General features: G+C 36.2%; 1 pseudogene; it reads left to right on the top strand.

The window, feature by feature from the left end:
* The first annotated feature begins 5615 nt into the window (after positions 1-5615).
* Positions 5616-5731, top strand: LOC120615205 (uncharacterized; annotated as a pseudogene).
* The last annotated feature ends 13886 nt before the right edge of the window (positions 5732-19617 follow it).

The raw sequence follows: 19617 nt of genomic DNA, 5'->3' as shown, positions 1-19617 counted from the left end.
ATCTTTCTTGATTCCATACTAAGGCTCATGATTTTTATTTATTTTCAGAAACAGAGAAATGTCACGGAATAGTTACCAACAGGTTTCTCTTTCTAGAGGTAAAAAAAGATAGAGAATACCTTCAATGTACCTTGGCAGAAAATTTGCTTTGTTTGATAAATATCATCAAAATGGGTCATTTATCACAGAAATATTAAGGAAGCACTGAACTTGAACAAAGTTATGTGAAAGAATAGTGTTATCACACAAAAAGCACTATTTCACAGTTTGAGCTTCACAAGGGAAATGTCAGGAATCAGTATATTAAGAAAAATTACTGCAAAGGTTTAGCTCTCTTAACACCATAGAGTTAAAATACAAATTGAGGTTTTTAGAGACTTATAATACAATACATTTTTAAGAAAACTTTACAAGCTCACCATTGAATCGTTTATATCTCCTGTTGCAATATTTGAGCCATTATTAATTTTTCCAATAATTACTGTTTTAATAATTTAGGTAATTTATGTAAACAATGTTTTGAAATGTGTGAAATAATAAAGTGACCACATGAGTATAGTATAACAAGGTTCTGCTTTATCTTTTTCTGAGTAATGAGGAGCATGAAAACAGGAAGTTTGGTTATATATATAGTTCTTGGACATTTTCTTAACCTTTAAATACAGCCACTAACACTTTAATAAGAAGTTGACTTCCTTTCCTTTCCATCCTTCCTTCTCTCTCCCTTCCCTTCCTTTTTCTCTTTCCTTCTTTCTTATAAGCTGGTGCTATGAAGTCACCACTAACCTGCATTTAGACGTTTCAGACTAAGAAGTTGTGTTGTGATGATGCAAATTAAGAACATCTTTAGCAGAACTATCTCCATTCAGAGTTAGCTTTTTCCCCTGGAATTTCTCCACAATTTTGCCTTATGCCTGGAAAGTATCATTTGCTCTTGAAAACTGTGAGTATATTTTTCTTCAAATACTTGCTCACGGGAAATTTCCGAATTTTGCTTCTTTACCTTGACAGAGAAGACTATAAAGAAGAACTGGCCTGTTTGGGACATAATGCAAACTGGATTGTTCCTCCATGTGTGGTATGATTTACAAAAGAAGCCAGACTTGGGAGGTCATGCGGTTGCCTATTGCGATCGCTTTGTCCGAGCCATGAAACCTGTGGATTGCTGTGAAAGTCCTTCGCAATCTCCCTCTCCTGAATTTCTCTCAAAAGAATGGGTATTTCATTCAGAAGGTTTCTGGGACAATGAAGGAGAGTAAACCATGAAGAGGGGAAGAGAGAATTTTCTTTGAATTGAAGCAGAAGGAGTTGGTTTGCCTTCCACTGTGAGACTAGGCAGGGACTTGGCATCTGGTTTGGGACCTAAGAGTGGTCAGATCTGTAGCTTCTTAAAGCTACCCTCTGATTGTATGTTTGCCATTACCAAGATTTCAGCAAGATTTTGTACACATAAGAACCTGGTCTGGCTATCCTCTGCGGGGTTTGCACCCTTGGAGCAAAGCTGTGGTGACATAATACTGTGTTCTCTGTTTCAGGGGAACCCAGACTAAAACGCTAGCCATATCATCATTCACGTGTAATGGTAGATTAAAGATATTTTCAAACATTCCGAGTTAAAAAAAAAAAACAAAAAACTTACTACCTTGCACAGGCCCTTTCTCACATATTTTTGAGTGGCTGCGCTCATCAAAAAGAGTTAACAAAGTAAAAAGAATCCCCTAGAGAATTATGAAGGTAGACTCAGGGTGACAGTTATGTACCATAAGGTGAGTTTCCTGTCTAGGTGGGAGACGTGTTAGTCAACATTCAGAATTATAAACAACCTGCTCTTTTTTTTCTCTAAGATCTTTTTTTAAAAGTAAATGGTAAGTGCTCAAATTATATTTGTTGAATGGAAACTTGGATACCTTGACCTTTGTCTTCCTTTTTTTAATTCCCATCGCCCACTTTCTCCCCTCTGGCAACCATCCACCTGCCTCTAGAAAGGAAGAGTGAAGCAAGTGTGTGTATGTGAGGATCTGTGGGTCCATTTTACTACTATTGGCTGACTCCGACCCCAATTCCTGGGCAAACTTATAAAAATTGAAATAAATCTCCCTTTGCCCCATGCCCTCGAAACCAAAAAACATTTTACAATTAAGAGTTAAAGGAAATACTTTACAGTAGAAACCTTTTAAGTGAATCTGTTCATGAACCAAAATAATTTAGCTTTGTGAGAAAGGAAAGATTAGAAGACAGTTGTTGGGGCAAAAAGTATAGGAAGAAGTTAAAACCTAAAAGAGAAATAAACCCAAGTAATATCGACGGCTTCTCAGATAGGAGGAATGTACCTCAATGGAGGAAATTTCCAGCAGATACTACCTTTCCTCAGTTCCCTAAATTCTGTGTGTATTAATCTCAATTCATTCAAATATTTACCTGTGTGATCTCTTTCCTCAAAGCTAGTTTGCAGACACGTAAGAAAACTATTTTCTAAAATAAACCAAAGCATAGAGATAATTTCTAAACTTTGTTTCACTGAGTTGTCATTTGGTTTTCATAGATATTTAGGGAAATGAAAAACACTTCCTCCATTGCTATTTCATAACATGGCATTTTTTCCTAATACCCATGAAAGGTCTCTTCCAAATAGGTATTAAGTCTATTAGGTAAACATATCATTCTGCATGTGCAGTCTTTTTTTTCAATCCTGATTCAATAGTGTTATGCTATAAAAATGTATTCTATGATTCTACTGCCACACTTTTGGATTTTTTAAAAATTCCACTGTCATGGCTTCTTTGGCGCTCAAGTATTTTATGTGACTCCAAACCATAATGATGAAGGCTGGATTTGTTTTGTACAATTTCAGAAAGGTAAAAATTATGTTTCATTACTCAGGCACAATAGAACAGACAGACTGGTTCCTTCACTCACCTATTTATTTATTCACTTGTCCAGTCATTTATTCATCACCTCAGGTGTCTTTTAGTTGTAAAGCATCAATAACTAACATCAAGCATTCACTATCTTACAGGAGGATGAGGTATGCCCAAATAACTAAATTGTAGTCATTGCCATAAGAGAAATGCCCATAAAATAGAATTAACCATGTGATGGCAGAGACCATTCCCTCTGGCTCTCTGGTAATTCTTTGCACCTGGAATAGCGCTGACTCATAGCAGATGCTCATGCTTGCTGAAGGCAGGGGAGGGAGGATGAATGAATGAGTAAATAAATAAAAGAGGTGAGAGATAATCTAGGCTTAGATGATAGAAGGATCTGGTATGGAAAGATAAAGAAGGTTTTAAGAACCAAGGTCATACTTCTGAGTCTTATACTGATCACTCTAATTCAGTTTTTTTCCATCTGGGCAACTGATGCCTCAGCATGGTCCCAACCCTTCCTTTCCTCACTATCTTGTCACAGCCACTTAAGAAATCGTGCGTGAGTATAAAGGCAAATGTAGTCCCAAGAAAGTTGGGAAATTTTGTTGAACTGTGGTGCATCCATCAAATGAGTGCTGTCCTCTCCAAAGGAGTCACCTTAAGGTTTATTCATTTAGCTCCATGATGCTGACATTATTCAGTATATGCTTATAATTTTGGAAATTGCCTCCAGAATCCGCATCAATTCTTTTTAAACATCCACAATGGTTACCCTTTTACCCTTTGAGAACGGCTTCTGTATTTGGGAATCCCAATATTTCCTCCATTTAAATGTGAAAACAGATCAATTTAGCAATGTTATTATTGAATGTCTTAAAGAGGTACCACAATTACATCCCCAGGATATTTGCTCTATGCGATGACAAAGGATGAAAAGTGAAAAAGAGAGTGGTTTAGATGGTTACATTACCATTTTATTTAAATAAATCCTCAACTACCCACTATAATGTAATGGCATATCTTTTTCAGCAACAGAATATTAACTTTTACTTTAATAATTTGATTTTTTAATGTATTTTATCATAAGAACACTTAACAAGAGATCTACCCTGTTAACAAATTTTTAAGTGTATAATACATCACTGTTGATTCCAGGTATGATGTTGTACAGCAGGTCTCTAGGGCTCATTTAATTGAAACTTTATGCCCACTGATCAACAACTCCCCATTTCTCCCTTCCTCCAGCCCCTGGCAACCACCGTTCCACTCTTTGATTCTATGAATTTGACTATTTTGGATACCTCATATTAGTGAGATTATGCGGTATTTATCTTTCGGTGACTGGCTTACTTCATTTATTTTACTTGTCCTCAAGGTTCATCCATGTTGTCACATGTAGAATTTCCTTCTTTTGTAAGGCTTAATAGTATTCCATTGTGTATACACACCACATTTTCTTTATCCATTCATTTTCCACATCTTAGCTACTGTAAATAATTCTGCAGTGATCATAGCGGTGCTAATAGCTCTTTGGTAATCTGATTTCAATTTTTTTGGATAAGTTCCCAGAGGTGAGATTGCTGAATAATATGATAGCTCCACTTTTTATTTATTTATTTATTTATTTATTTATTTATTTATTTATAGGAATCTCTATACTTTTTTTCTATAGTGGCTGCACCATTTTGCATTCCTACCAATGGTGTGCAAGGATTTGTACTGGCATAGTTTTTGAAAGTTCAGTGGAATTCAAGTACAAAGTAAGCATATATTGAAACATCTGAGTTGCCAACAATTCAATAAGTGCTTGAAGTAAGATCAGATTAAGAACTTGAAAGTCTTATTATCATTTTAAATAATTATTTCATAGCAAACAAGTCTATCAAGAGGATTAGAATTTTTTTATTAGTGAAAAACATCCAGTGCTTCTGAACTACAGATATAGCCTTGCAAAAACTTCAAAGAGAAGATGAACATCTCTGACATAATACCCAGCAGTAACAGACACCATAGAACAAAAGAATATCCTATTTTAAAAACTGTAGGATTTCTCCGAAAAGGATCTTATTCTAGATGGTTAGTATACTTTTCTTTGTATGACTATCATGACGTATTACTAATGCCATGTCTTCAATGTCATACATTAGAGAAGATATACAGTGTCTTTCCCTTAATGTCCAGGACACACTCTATTTTATATGTTTTTATGTTAACTTTAGGTTTCTTCCATTCAGTAATAGTCAGAGATACTGTGTCCTCTTTACAGTTGACCCAGAGAATGAATCACCTTGCGGATCCCTCGAATTTTGATCGTTTTTTAAAATACTTCCAGAAACTTCTTCTAACTAACAATAGTATAAAAATATTTAAAAGTCCTGTTGTTTATTTATTTTATTTTTTCCTGTTGTCTATTTTAAATGTGTCTACCTCATTTTTCTTTTCACTTTTCATCTTAGATTGTCAAGGTTTACAGTAATAATGTATGAGATAATGTCATTTTTCCTTATACTTCTAAAACTTTATAAAAATTGCTTATGAGCTTGTAGATGTTATTTTCTTGATTTTAATAGAAGAAACTGAGAAAGAAAAACTTCCAGATAAATATCTGTACATATATTTCAGGAACTAGCAAAACTTAAGAAAAATGCTCTTACAAATAGCAACTCAGGACGTGGTTCCATAATGTAGCGGTTAGCACATCTGCTTTACATGCAGAATGTCCTGAGTTCACACCCCAGTGGAGCCATGGTCTATGGCCATGCCACCCTGAATAAGCCCGATGTCTGATCTCAGAAGCTAAGCAGGGTCGGGCCTGGTTAGTACTTGGATGGGAGACCACATAGGAAGTCCAGGTGCTGTAGGCATAAATAATAATAAATTTTTAAAAAATAGCAACTCATTTATTGGTTTTCCAAGAGGATTGGGACAAAGGAGTAACATCAGAAGCATGGTAGAGTGAGGGATCTCCCCAGATCTCAACCCTTGAAATAATAATAAGCTGAGCATCTAAAATTCAACAAATAACATCCAACCTGCACACAAGTATATCTGGGTGAGTGATTTGAGCATAAGAGCTTCCAAAGGTCGAAATCGTGTGAGTCTGGGAGGTAGATTGCGAGGAATGAAGTAGCTGCCACATGCAGCCGGAGCTCCCTGTAGGAGGGGGAGGGAAGAATTTGCGGCCTGTTCCCCAAACAGCCCTGCCTGAGGGATCAGTGAGTTCCATGCAGTAGAGTTCAGGAATCAGAGCAGAAAGTGGAGTGGGAACTAAGTGCTGAGGAGCAATAGCTGTGTCTTAGCAGCTGCTGTTACAAAGTGGAGGGTAGAGACATGGAGCCCAGCAGCAACCTCGACCTACTAACGGAAAGCAAGTCCTCCCTCCACCCCACATCCTCCCAGATCAGGCACCATGGAGCCCCAGAAGAATTTTCGCAAACAGTACCAGAACAAAGACCACAGACAGGGGCAGGAACCAAGGGTAACTGATCATGGTTTAAATACTCAGTAGGTCAGAAAGAGATAGAGGAAAGCATTACCTGCAAAGCAGAGAAAGAAAAGACACTTGGATGCCATGTACTGGAAATCAAAAAAGAAAAACACCTTCTTATCAATAGGCTAAAGAAAGACCGCTACATAATAAATCTTTCTGAAAAAAAAAAGCGGAGTATCCTCCCATTAAGACCCAGGCAGAGAAATAGTCCATCAGACACCATGGATAACCAAGATGACAAGGCAGCTCAGAAAGAAAGAGAAAAATCTCCAGAAAATAAACTTAAAGACATAGAAATAAACGATTTAAATGACAGAGAATTTAAGATTGCACTCCTGAAAAAAAACTCAGTGAGATGCAAGATAAAGCTGATTGACAATTTCAAGAACTTAGAATCAAAATAGACCAACAAAATGAGTTTTTTAGCAAGGAGACTGAAGCCCTGAAAAAGAACCAAAGAGAACTTCTGGAGATGAAGAACACATTAAAAGAGATGAAGAATGAAATAGCAAGGGTAAATAGAGCTGACCAGAAGGAGGAAAGAATCAGTGATATTGAAGACAGAAATCTGGAAAAGACTCAAAAGGAAGAAGAGAGAGACATGAGAATAAAAAAAAAAAATGAAAGAGCTATACAAGAACTGACGCCATCAAGAAAAGCAACATAACAATAATGGGTATACAAAGAGAAAGAAGGAGACGGGAACAGAGAGCGTATTCAAACAAATACTTAAAGAGAATATCCCAAATCTAAGAATAAGCTGGATCTTTGAACCCAAGAAGCTAACAGAACACCCAATTATCTCAACCCAAAAAGGCCTTCTCCAAGATACATTATATAAAAATTGTCAAAAATTAATGACAAAGAAAGAATTCGCAAGGCAGCCAGGGAAAAGAAGACAGTAACCTATAAAGGAAAACCCATTAGACTACCTTCAGACTTCTCAGCACAAACCTTACAAGCAAGAAAGGAATAGAACCAGATATTCAAACTATTAAGTGAAAGGAATTACCAGCCAAGAATAATATATCCAGCAAAGCTCTCCTTTAGATATGAAGGAAATACAAAGGCCTTTATAGACATACAAAAGTTTAAGAAATTCTCCATTACAAGGCCTGCATTACAGGAAATACTGAAAGAAGTCAGCCCACCTGAAATAAAATAACAAAAAAATATATAACTATGAGTAAAATGACTAGCAGGCAAACAGAAGCAGGATAGTGCAATTCTTATTAAGAACAGGGTATTATAAGCTTAAACATTAAGAAGATAATTGCTATTGCAAGTTGGAAATTAATGTTTAGCATACACATTAATTTCATAATTTGAGACAACAATAACAGAAGAGAGGAAGAAGCAAAGATCCAAATTCACAAAGGGGAATGGAGATGAGGCACGCACAGAAGAAAATGGACTACTGTGTATATTTAACTATCTTTTACATAATCCTAATGGTAACCACACACCAAAGATCCAGAAATTATATATATAACATAGAACAAGAAGGACCAGAGGGAAAATCCACAAAATCCCACCAAATTAAAATAACAACAGAAATGCAAGGACAAGGAAACAATGGAAACACAGAGCTACCAGATAATGAAAGATAAAATGGCTATAGGAAAACCTCACATTTTAATAATCACCCTAAATATAAACAGACTGAACTCACCAACAAAAAAGCACAGAGTTGCAGACTGGATCGAAAACCAAACCCAACCATATGCTGCCTTCAAGTGACACATCTCAGTTCCAAAGACAAATATAGACTCAAAGTGAAAGGGTGAAAAATAATAATCTAAGAATTTGGATTATTTGGAAATGGCATTCAGACAAAAGTGGGTGTAGCTGTATTTATACTGGATGAAATAGGCTTCAGGATAAAAAAAAAAGGTAGAGAGATACTGAGGGACACTTCATAATGATAAAGGGAACCATACATCAAGAAGACATAACACTTATTAACATCTATGCTCCCAATCATGGAGTCTTGAAATATACAAAGCAATTACTAACAGAACTAAAGGGAAAAACCAAAATACTATCACAGTAGGGAATCTAAATATCCCACTGTCAGATATGGATAGATCATCCATACAGAAAATCAATAAAGAAATAACATCTTTAAATGACACATTAGACCGACTGGGCATAATTGACATTTACAGAGCCTTTCATCCCAAAACAGCAGCTTATACATTCTTCTCTAGTGCACATAGAATATTCTCAAGGACTGACCACATGCTGGGACACAAAACTAGCCTCAACAAATATAAGAGAATTTAAATCATACCAACCATATTCTCTGATCATAATGCTTTGAAGCTGGAGATCAACTGTAAAAAGAAAGCGGGAAGAACTACAAATACATGAAGACTAGACAACATGCTATTGGAGAATGACTGGATCATAGAAGAAATAAAAACAGAGATCAAGAGATACATAGAAATGAATGAGAATGAAAGTACAACACAACAAAGCTGTATTAAGTGGAAAGTTCGTATCATTATGGGCCAATCTCAAAAAACAAGAATGAGCCCGAATAAGGAACCTAACACTATGTCTTTAAACACTGAAAAAAAGAAGAACAAATGAAGCCCAAAATTAGCAGAAAGAAGGAAATGATCCAAATTAGAGCAGAATTAAATAAAATTGAGAACAACAAGACAATGAAAAAGTTAATAAAATTGACAAACCCCTGGCTAGACTCACTAAAGAAAAAAGAGAAAGGACATGAATAAACAAAATTAGGAATGAAAGAGAAGTTATGACAAAAATGCAAAGGATTATGCAAGAATACTATGAAATATTATATAATACCAAATTTAATAACCTAGAAGAAATGGACAAGTTCTTGGAAATATATAATATTCCCAGACTGAATCACAAAGAACGGGAAAATCTAAATAGACTGATCAGTAGTATGGAAATTGAAATGATCATCAAAAACCTCCCATAAAGTGAAAGTCCAGAACCAGAAGGCTTCACCAGTGAATTCCACCAAATATTTAAAGATATAATACTTCCTCTTCTCAAACTCTTCCAAAAAATTGAAGACAGGAAGCAATATTTTCTCATTTCATGAGGCCAACATTACCCTGATACCAAAACCTGGTAAAGATAACACACACAAAAGAAAACTACAGACCAATATCTCTGATGAACACAGATGCAAAAATCCTAAATAAGGAACGAGTGAACTGAATACAACAATACATTAAAAAGATTATACATCATGATCAAGTGGGCTTCATCTCAGAGACCCAAATCAGTTAATGTGATACACCACATAAACACATTAAAGAGTAAGAATCATATGATCATATTAATAGATGCAGAAAAAGCCTTTGACAAGATACAGCAAAATAGGTATAAAAGGAAGGTACTTCAACATAATAAAGGCCATATATGACAAACCCTCGGCTAACATTATATTTAATGGTGAAAAACTAAAAACCTATCCTTTAAGATCAGGAACAAGACAAGGCTGTCTGCTATCACTACTATTATTCAATATAATAGTGGAGGTCCTAGCCAGAGCAATCAGGCAAGAGACAGAAATAAAAGGCATCCAAATAGGAGAAGTCAAACTGTCACTATTTGCGGATGGCATTATTCTCCATATAGAGAACCCTAAAGACTCCATTAAAACGCTACTAAAAATAATAAACAAATCGAGTAAAGTTTCAGGATACAAAATCAATGTTCAAAAATCCATAGTATTCCTATGTTCTAATAATGAATTGTCAGAAAAAGAAATGAAAACAAAAATCCCTTTAGCAATTTCAACAAAAAGAATGAAATACCTAGGAATAAACCTAATGAAACTTGTGAAGGACTTATACAATGAAAACTATAAAACTCTTTTAAAAGAAACTGAAGACGACACAAAGAAATGGAAAGATATTCCATGTTCTTGGATTGGAAGAATGAACATAGTTAAAATGACCCTACTACCTAAAGCATTATAGAGTTGTAACGAAATCTCTATCAAAATTCCATCAGCATTTTTTAAAGAAATAGAACAAAAAATCATCAAATTTGTATGGAAGCACAAAGACCCTGAATAGCCAAAGCCATCTTGAGAAAAAAGAACAAGTCTGGAGGTATCACTCTTCCTGACTTCAAATTATATTACAAAGTAACAATAATCAAAACGACATGGTATTGGCAGAAAAACAGACACACAGAGCAGTGAAAGAGAATTGAGAGTCCATAAGTAAACCTGGACAAATAATATATATGGGCAAATATTTTTCCACAAAAGAACCAGAAACATACAATGGGGAAAGGAAAGCCTCTTCAATAAATGGTGCTGGGAAACCTGAAAGCCATGTGCAAAAGAATAAAAATAGACTGTTGTCTATCACCACACACAAAATTAACTCGAAATGGATTAAAGACCTGAAAATAAGACCCGAAACAATAAATTGCATAGAAGAAAACATAGGTAGTAAACTCATGGACTTTGGATTTCGAAAGGATTTTATGAATTTGAACTCAAAGGCAAGGGAAGTAAAAGCAAAGACAAATATATCAAACTAAAAAGCTTCTGCACAGCAAAAGAAACCGTCAACAAAGCAAAGAGGCAACCATGCGAATGGAAGAATATATTTGCAAACAGCATCTCCGATAAGGGCCTAATATCCAAAATATACAAAGAACTCTTACAACTCAATAACAACAACGACAGCAACAAAAAAAACAATCCAATTAAAAATGGGCAGAGGACCTGAATAGACACTTCTCCCAAGAAGACATACAAATGGCAAACAGACATATGAAAAGATGCTCAATCTATTTATTATGTTCAAAATTTTTGAACATTGATTTTGTATCCTGAAACTTTACTCGATTTGTTTATTATTTTTAGTAGCGTTTTAATGGAGTCTTTAGGGTTCTCTATATGGAGAATAATGCCATCCGCAAAGATGCTCAATCTATTTATTAGGGAAATGCAAATCAAAACCACACTGAGATACCATCTCACACCTGTTAGAATAGCTGTTCTCAACAGGACAAGTAGTAACAAATGTTGGAGAGGATGTGAGGGGGAAGGAACCCTCATACATTGCTGATGGGACTGCAAACTGGTACAGCCACTATGGAAAACAGTATGGAGTTTCCTCAAAAAAAAAAACAAAAAAAACAAAACACTAACTAAGAACTGATCTACCATATGATTCAGCAATCCCTCTACTGGGTATTTATCCAAAAAAATCTGAAAACATTTATCTGAAAAGATTTATCTGAAAAGATACATGCACATCGATGTACAAAGCAGCATTATTCTCGGTGGCCAGGACATGGAAGCAACTAAAGTGTCCTGCAATAGGTGACTGGATAAAGAAGATGTGCTACATATATACAATGGAAGAAGAGATGAAATACTGCCATTTGCAACAACATGGATGGATCTTCAGATAATCATGCTAAGCAAAATAAGTCGGACAGAAAAAGCTGGAAATCATATGGTATCACTTGTATGTGGGATATAAATCTAAAAGCAACAAACAGAGACTCATGGACATGGACAGTAGACTAGAGGTTACCAGAGGGGAGCGGGAGAGGTGAGATGCAGATAGGGATTAAAGGGGTCAAATATGTGGTGACAGAAAGAAATCTAACTATGGGTGGTGAACATACAATGCAATATATATATACAACATACTGTTGAATTGTACACTCGAAACATTGGATTTTGTTGATCAGTGTCACCCCAATGATTTTTAATAATAATAAAAAGAGGTTAAAGAAGAAGATTGGGACCATGATGCATGATATTCATAAAACCTGTATGACACAATCCTAGATGGAAAGCTGCAAAACAGGAAGAAGAGAAGGAATAATCCCCAATAATGCTATCCTCAAAAGATGCATGCTCAAGAAAACATAAAGAAATGCAACTGAATAAAAGTGATGCTATTTTTACCTTAACTTTTCTCCCTTTAAATTTTAAAACTTTAAAATTTTAACTATTATGAATATCAAATTTCCACCTCATGTCTGATATAGAAATACCAATATTTTATCGTAGCTGCCAACACTGCTCTCTGTCATTCATGAGTTCATTCATTCCGACACCATGCTTTCTGTCACATATTTATTGAATGTCTGCTAGGCTTCAAGTTCTGTGATGGCAATTGGCATTTAAGAAACAAATGAGGAACCCCTGAACTTGGTTTTGTCTCTTATTTATCAATATACTGATGCCTGTAATTGTCAAACTGATGTTTTATGTTAGACCTCTATAATTGACAAATTATAAAATGTTCTATATCTTAACTCAATTCACTGCAATTTTAAAAATTACTGAACATCTTACCTATTTTATTTAATACACATTTACTGAAATCATTATATATTTCACAGAAAGACCAAACAGAAAATTTTAGGTTTTAAGAAGACCAATCAGAAATTAAGACATAAGCTTCTGATAAAAATGGCAGTTTGTATGCATAATATGTTTCTCCCTCCCTAAAATCTATTGATATTAAGGAAAGAGAGGACAGTCTGCGTATAAATTAAAACATCCCAACTTAGCTTCCTAACCAAGAAAAATAAAAATGAACTCTGCACTGAGCCATCAGGCAAAAGAAATGAGTTTTTTTTTTTTTTCCCAATGTCTAGCATTATGGAATACCAGAGAGCCCAAACCATCTAGCCTCAAACCATCTTAAAATATTTTTAAGAGAAAAAAAAATTTTTTAAATATGCTTTTAAATTAATAAAAGATGCTATGAAAAATTAAGATAAATCATGTGAGGCTGGTAACAAAGTGGGAATTCCAGCCTGGGAAGCAAGTTTGGAGCCCAAACGCCAGAAAACTGTGGTGGTTCTCAAAGTGTGGTCCCTGGACCAGCAGCATCATCATCATCAATTAGAAATGTGTCGGAAATGCAAATTCCTAAGCCCCTCCCTAAGTCCACTAAATCAGTAATTCTACGAGCTGAGCCCAGAAACCGTTGTTTTGACAGAACTACAGTGAATCTGAAATTGTCGCATATATCGGAATACTCCAGGGCTTGTTCATTTCCTCGGTGAGTTTTCTGGGAATCAGCGGGATGGTCAGAAATGCAGAGCCTCGGGCCTGAGCCCGGTCCGAAGGAATCGGAATCTGCAGTTTAACAAGACACACAGATGACTTGTACACATCAAGGTTTGAGAACCACTGGTCTATAGTAATGTCTTGCAAACTTTTTTGATGCACAGGAGTTTTTCTTTGTGGTGCAGTGCACATACGTTGCAGAAGAGTCAGGACGGGGTGAGATAAGTGAGGTCCCCAGGGTGCACAATGTACGAGGTGCTCACTCTCGGGGCTGTGCAAGCACACATCAATGATACACAATTAGGACTAAGGAATATATATATTTTTGCATGTCTGCATTATTAACATCTCTACAGTGAACCTGAATTCTATAATTTAAAAAAGAAAAACTTTCCTCTTAGACTTCAAATATAAGAGAAATAACACAAATACTAAGACCCTCCTCAAGATTGTTGTTACTAGGAGCCCACATCACAGTGAGGTAGGTATAGAGATATTACAATTTAGAATTTCATTCATTTATAGGGAAACTGGAATCATTGAGTACAATGAGTCATTAATACCCATTAAGTTGCAATACAAAATCAGTTTTTTGACAGTCAGGAAGCCTAGCTTTCAAAGCAATATAATAATTATGGCATCGTTATTCTTTCTTGGCAATGAGTTTGTGTGAGGGGTGTTTCACATGTTTATGCCCATTGTAGTGGTAAAGTCTTAACCATGAAAATAAATTGTATATTTAGTCTGCCATGAAGCAGAGGCAATATACCCTGAATGATTGACTGTTTTTGTTTCCTTGTTTTGTACAATTTGGCCTTGTTTGTTTTGTTTTCAATAACATAATGTAAGGAGGATTCTGCCTGAGCTGATAGACCTGAAACATGCCACATTTAACTTTTAAAAGGCATATATTAATAAATCTCTCAACAAGAGCCAAGCCATCTGTAAAGATTTTTAAATGTTTGTCCAGAATGCCAAACCTATAGCTTTCTGTGTTCGTCTCAGGAGTGTAGCACAGGTGAGTAAGCCCGAAGTAAGAATAGAAAGATAAAACCATCTCTTCAGCAAGCACTACAGCAAGATTTCCAGTCATTGCATGGCCTCCTCTCCCCACAATACTGCAAACAGAGAATGGAATTACTCTTTAAGCAATAACTTTCGCTTTGTCAATTATAGGTTGAAGTAAACAGAAGAGAATTACAGAATGTTCAAGCTAAAGAAACCAGGTAGGATCTTACCTAACTGCTTCGTCTGTGACTAAGGAAAATGACATCCAGGGAAGACATGCTGCTCCTCAGTGACAAAGAGGAAGTCAGGAGGGGACCCTCTTCCTCTTAGTTTCTAAGATAATTATTTGGTTGTAGTTGTGAAACTATGATAGATTGGCTTTTTTTAAACCCAGGCAAATTTCAAGTTTAGAATCTTCTTCAGTTTCTATTGCTATTGTTAACCTAAAAATAAAAGGACAAAGTGAGAGGTAACAAGTATTTACTTGAGAGCCAAAAGAATAGCTATTCAGGAAGCACTGATTCAGGCAGAAACCCAAGTAGTGATCTGATTTGGAAACAAAGGCAAACGTATTTATGAGAAAAAGAAGAGGAACAATACATGAGTATAAGAAAGAAATTTCTGTAGATGCAGATAAACTCACACAGTGAGGCTAATTCTAGAGAATGTCTTTAATTCTCAGTCCAGTAGTCATAATGTCTTGCTTTCTTGTTATCTCTGCAAACAGTTGTGTGGGATACAATGCTGCTTTATGCCCAGTCCACATGTCATTTTGTCCAGTTTTGACATTCCAAAGGTTTGAGGAGTAAGATGTGCAAGGCAGCTCCTCTGGGATGGCAGCTCCAATTCCCTTTTAAAGTGGCTCCATTTATATTATTTTTCACACTCCATAACAAACAACCACAAACTGAGTGGCTTAAAACAACCCCCATTTATCAGCTCAGAGCTCTGTGGGTCAGAAGTCCAGGCACAGCATGGAGGGGAGCTCAGCTCAGTTTCTCACGAGGCTGAAATTAAGGTCTCAGCCAGCTGCACTCTCATCTGCAGCTCAGGGTCTCTTCCAAATTCTTGTGGTTGTGGCAGAATTCAATTCCTTGAGATTGTAACACCGAAGTTGCCATTTCCTTGCTGATTATAAGCCGAGAGATGTTCTCAGCTCGTAGAGGCTGCCCACACTCCTTGCCATGTGGTCCCCTCATGTTCAGAACCAGAGATGGAGAATCTTTCTCAGGTTCAATTCTTCTCATGCTTCAAATTTCCCAGATTTTGAATCCCTGTCTTCAGAAAGAGCTCCATTCCTTTTGAGGGCTCATTTGAATATTCAGGTTACCTAGAATAATTTTTTTAAAAAGCCAACTGTAGCACGTAACCTGATCAGGAAAGTGATAACCCACCACATTTACAGGCCTCTCCCACACTCATGGGTTGGAGATCATCTTAGAATTCTGCCTTCCACAGAATCCAACCAGTTCAGCAGTCCGCCATTACCCTGGGCCCAGCTGTGGGCTCCATCAAGCTGAACAGAAAGCGCATGTTTTCAGCACATTCTGAGGGCAGAGCTACTGAGATTGTGGGCACGGAGATCAATGAGCTACAGCCGTTCTTGCTCATTCACCAAATTTCAAACAAAAAATTTAAGAAGCTTACAGCCTTTATGTAAAGAGAGGTGCCCAACTTAAATAATATAAGATTATTGAGGGAAACAGGAACACTTTAAATGTCTGGTTTGAGATTATATATATCAACTATTTAAAATTATGTTCTTCCTGTAAAAGAGCTGTGTTCTGATTCTCCCCTTCATCGTGAAAATAAAAGTAATGACAAATGATGGCTTTCCATACTGAAAACACAATGCTCCATCTATGATGATTTTAAGCCTCTTTTTTTGAGCTAACTCAGTAAAAAATGCATTCATTATACAGACCAAAATACATGGTATGCTGCTGGCAGCTGTCTCATCTGTCCATTTCCACAGCTTCAGCTCTAGTTCAGATCTTCTCTTTCTCCTGGACCAGGCATTAGCCCCTCATCAGTGCTCCAGGGTCCATTGGTACGCCTTGTAATTTTTCCTCACTAACCAGACATGATGTACTGAGTTAAAGGAACTGCTGGAAATAGGCCTTTAGTAATGTGATGGTGAGGCGGTGGGGGTGGGGGACATTCTATAGTCCTATAATTAAGTCACAGTCTTTCCATGAGCCTGTGCCTCTGGACTGCAAACTTCACAAGAGTTTCTCAGTTGTTTTCTCCCACTTTAGATGGGACAGAAAGGTTAGAATGAATGGGTTGACTTTTGATTTTTCCCCCAAGTCAGTTAGGCTCAGATAACATGCTGGCAAGTTAGAGAGTAGTTAACTAGTTTTCCCTAAGGGCACGCTTCGTTAAAAAGAAAGGAGTGCTCTGGCATATTTCAAAATAGTTCCTTTTCACCTCCTCCTGCCGGGAGCACAAGGCGATTTTTGTCTGATATTTCCTGGGAGAACCTGGCTGAGTTCCTAGAGGTAAATCTCACAAAATTATTGCCCCTACCCCTCCCCCACCATGACCGGGCTCCCCTGCAGTTTTTAACTCTCAGAGTTGTCCACACTGAACGTCCAGCAATTCAATTACAGTTTAGGATTTCCTTCTCTGGCCCTGGTTCCTGATACCGTGTCCACTCCCAAGTCTCTGCTCAGGTGAGCCGTGATTCGCTGTATTCTCCTGCCTGTCTCTTCGGTCTCCAGAGGTCGTGATTTGCCCTATACCCTCCCTTCCACTGATCAAGAAGAGTTACTGATTTTTCAGCCTGTTCGGATTTTTACTTGTTAAAACAGAGTAGTGACTTCTAAGCGAACCAGGTAGTCAGGATGTTTTTCACTCACGAATTTTCCAAATCCGAATACACAGGATGTCATTTATGTCCAACTTTAATTCCTCTCTATAAAAAATTTAATCCTATTTTCTTTTATTCCTGTGGCCAAACCATTGCTTCCATGATTGAGAAACTTCTCAAAACCTACAATAAACAACCAAGAAAAATGTCTGTTCACGACATGCAGTTAAACTGCACTTGACCCAACAAATGAATTTCGTCTGGAATGTGGATTCTAGAACTGGCTTTCCACAAGCTTGACAAAACTTAGGTTGTTATTTTGTCTGCCACAGAAAGTTCAAGTTTTATGTTCAAATTTTTCAATATTTAACCGGTGTTAAAGGAACAAACATTCTTATACCAACTCTGCCCATTTAAAAATGGACACCAAATCATTTGTCATTTATCATATACTATATCATATACTAATTACATGATAAATATGTTAATTAAAGTGATGAAATTATATAATACCAATTCCTATATTCACACGCAATTATAATAGAATTGGCATAGCCAATACTGAGTTGCTCCCTAACAAAACTTCCAAGGGAAAAAACAGTAATTGCTCGTTGATTTCTACCTCTGCCCCATGGCACTGTCATACGGGAGGTGACTTGTGTTCTAACTGTCCTCTTTCAAAGGGCATCTATGAAACACTTCCATGCTGTCCAGCATGATTCTCAGCACTGGAGTATGATAGGGAATTCATGAGCAAACCAGGAATAAGAACACAGCCAATGTCAAAAACAAAATTGCTTTTCCTAAGTACTTTAGGCATGATATATTACACACACGCACACACACATACTAAAATTTTTACTTATGACATTGACATTTTAGAAAAGAAGTAGCTGCCATTTGAAGTTTATTACAAAATCACGATATACGGATACGTTTTCAGTTTGGATTTCTCATGCTCACTATGATCTTGTCCATCTAACAAAATCTGTTTTAATTAAGGAGCTGGTATCAGTAATGGAGGCCTTAGTTTGAATTTAAATCATTGTGTTATATTCTCCCATGGCAACTTCACCTTAAACCTCAAATCCAAAGGTAGAATGAATAGATTGTCCACTGTCACAGACATTTACAGTATTAACCAACAGATGGGGAAAAGTTCTGTAAAGCATGAAAATTATAAAACACATGCAACGTATGAGACTAGCCCTCATAAACGTGGCCTTTTGAACTCAAACTTGTTCTTAAAACACAAACTCATGTTTTTCTTTGGTTAAAATTTTCAGTGGCTCAAGTTTCCAAACATGTTATTTTATTTATGGGTTGTCACTTCCTCTTTGATTCTAAGATGCGTGACCTTCCCAACATCTTAATCTTCCACCAAAAATCATAAACATTGCATAATATACATTATGCTCAAATGCTTTCTCTAAGGCTGGTTCTTCTTATCACCTGTGTACATGTTTCTGTTCAAAAGAAATATTGAAACAAAAGAGATGTTATTATGGCGTTTCTTCTATAGTATACAAACACATAACAACTTCTAGCAACAAAATAAAAGATATATATTTAAGATGACAGCCTGGATTTGAAATATGCTATAAAGCACTTCTCTTAAATTAAACTATGTAGGTGAGATGCTACAAAAAGAATGTTTTTTTCTTTTTGTACAATGTACATTGGTCAATGTACAATGTTATATTATTTTGAATTTTTAAAAGAGTTTTTTAAAAGAAAGGAACAATCAAAATACTGAGTATTTGTCATTGTTCCCACATGCTATTAAGTTTATCATTAGTTTACAAGTTAGAATCTCAGAGTCTGAGGCTGTTTCATTTACAAGACATATAAGCCACCCCTCCTAGAAAAATAAATCAGCAAAGTGAATCTGGTTCACTGTGAGCAGTTATATCTAAATAGTATTAAACATTTGGTTCAGTCCTGGTGCTGAAACTGTGTTAGATCAGTCAATAAATACTTTGCCATAAAAAAGTGCAAGATTATTTGTTCATTTTCATGTGGAATATAAATGCGAGTTCTCTGTCTCTTACAAAGCTAATACTTAAGTTGAACACACAAAGCAAAGAAATATCAAATAAGATAAAAGGGTGGCGGTTCAGGGCTAATGCCAAATAAACACGAAATAAAATGGCACTACAGAGGCTCACAGTAGAAAGAGCTCATTGCAAGGGTTTGTTGAGCAAACTTTCTCTTCTATATGGTATTAAAGTGTCAATTTTATTTTTAACATACACGTATGTGTATGTCAATGTATTCAGATAGCATTTGTAGAAGTGACTTTTGTCATTGTCACTTTTCTTTCATGTGCTTGGACTTTAGAACCAAGGATAGCAAATCTATTACACAGATACTACCTCATCTCCTATAGCAA

This window comes from Pteropus medius, unplaced genomic scaffold (assembly GCF_902729225.1).
Source record: "Pteropus medius unplaced genomic scaffold, Ma_sr-lr_union100, whole genome shotgun sequence".
Lineage (NCBI taxonomy): Eukaryota > Metazoa > Chordata > Mammalia > Chiroptera > Pteropodidae > Pteropus > Pteropus medius.
This window is presented reverse-complemented; position numbering and strand designations above follow the sequence as displayed.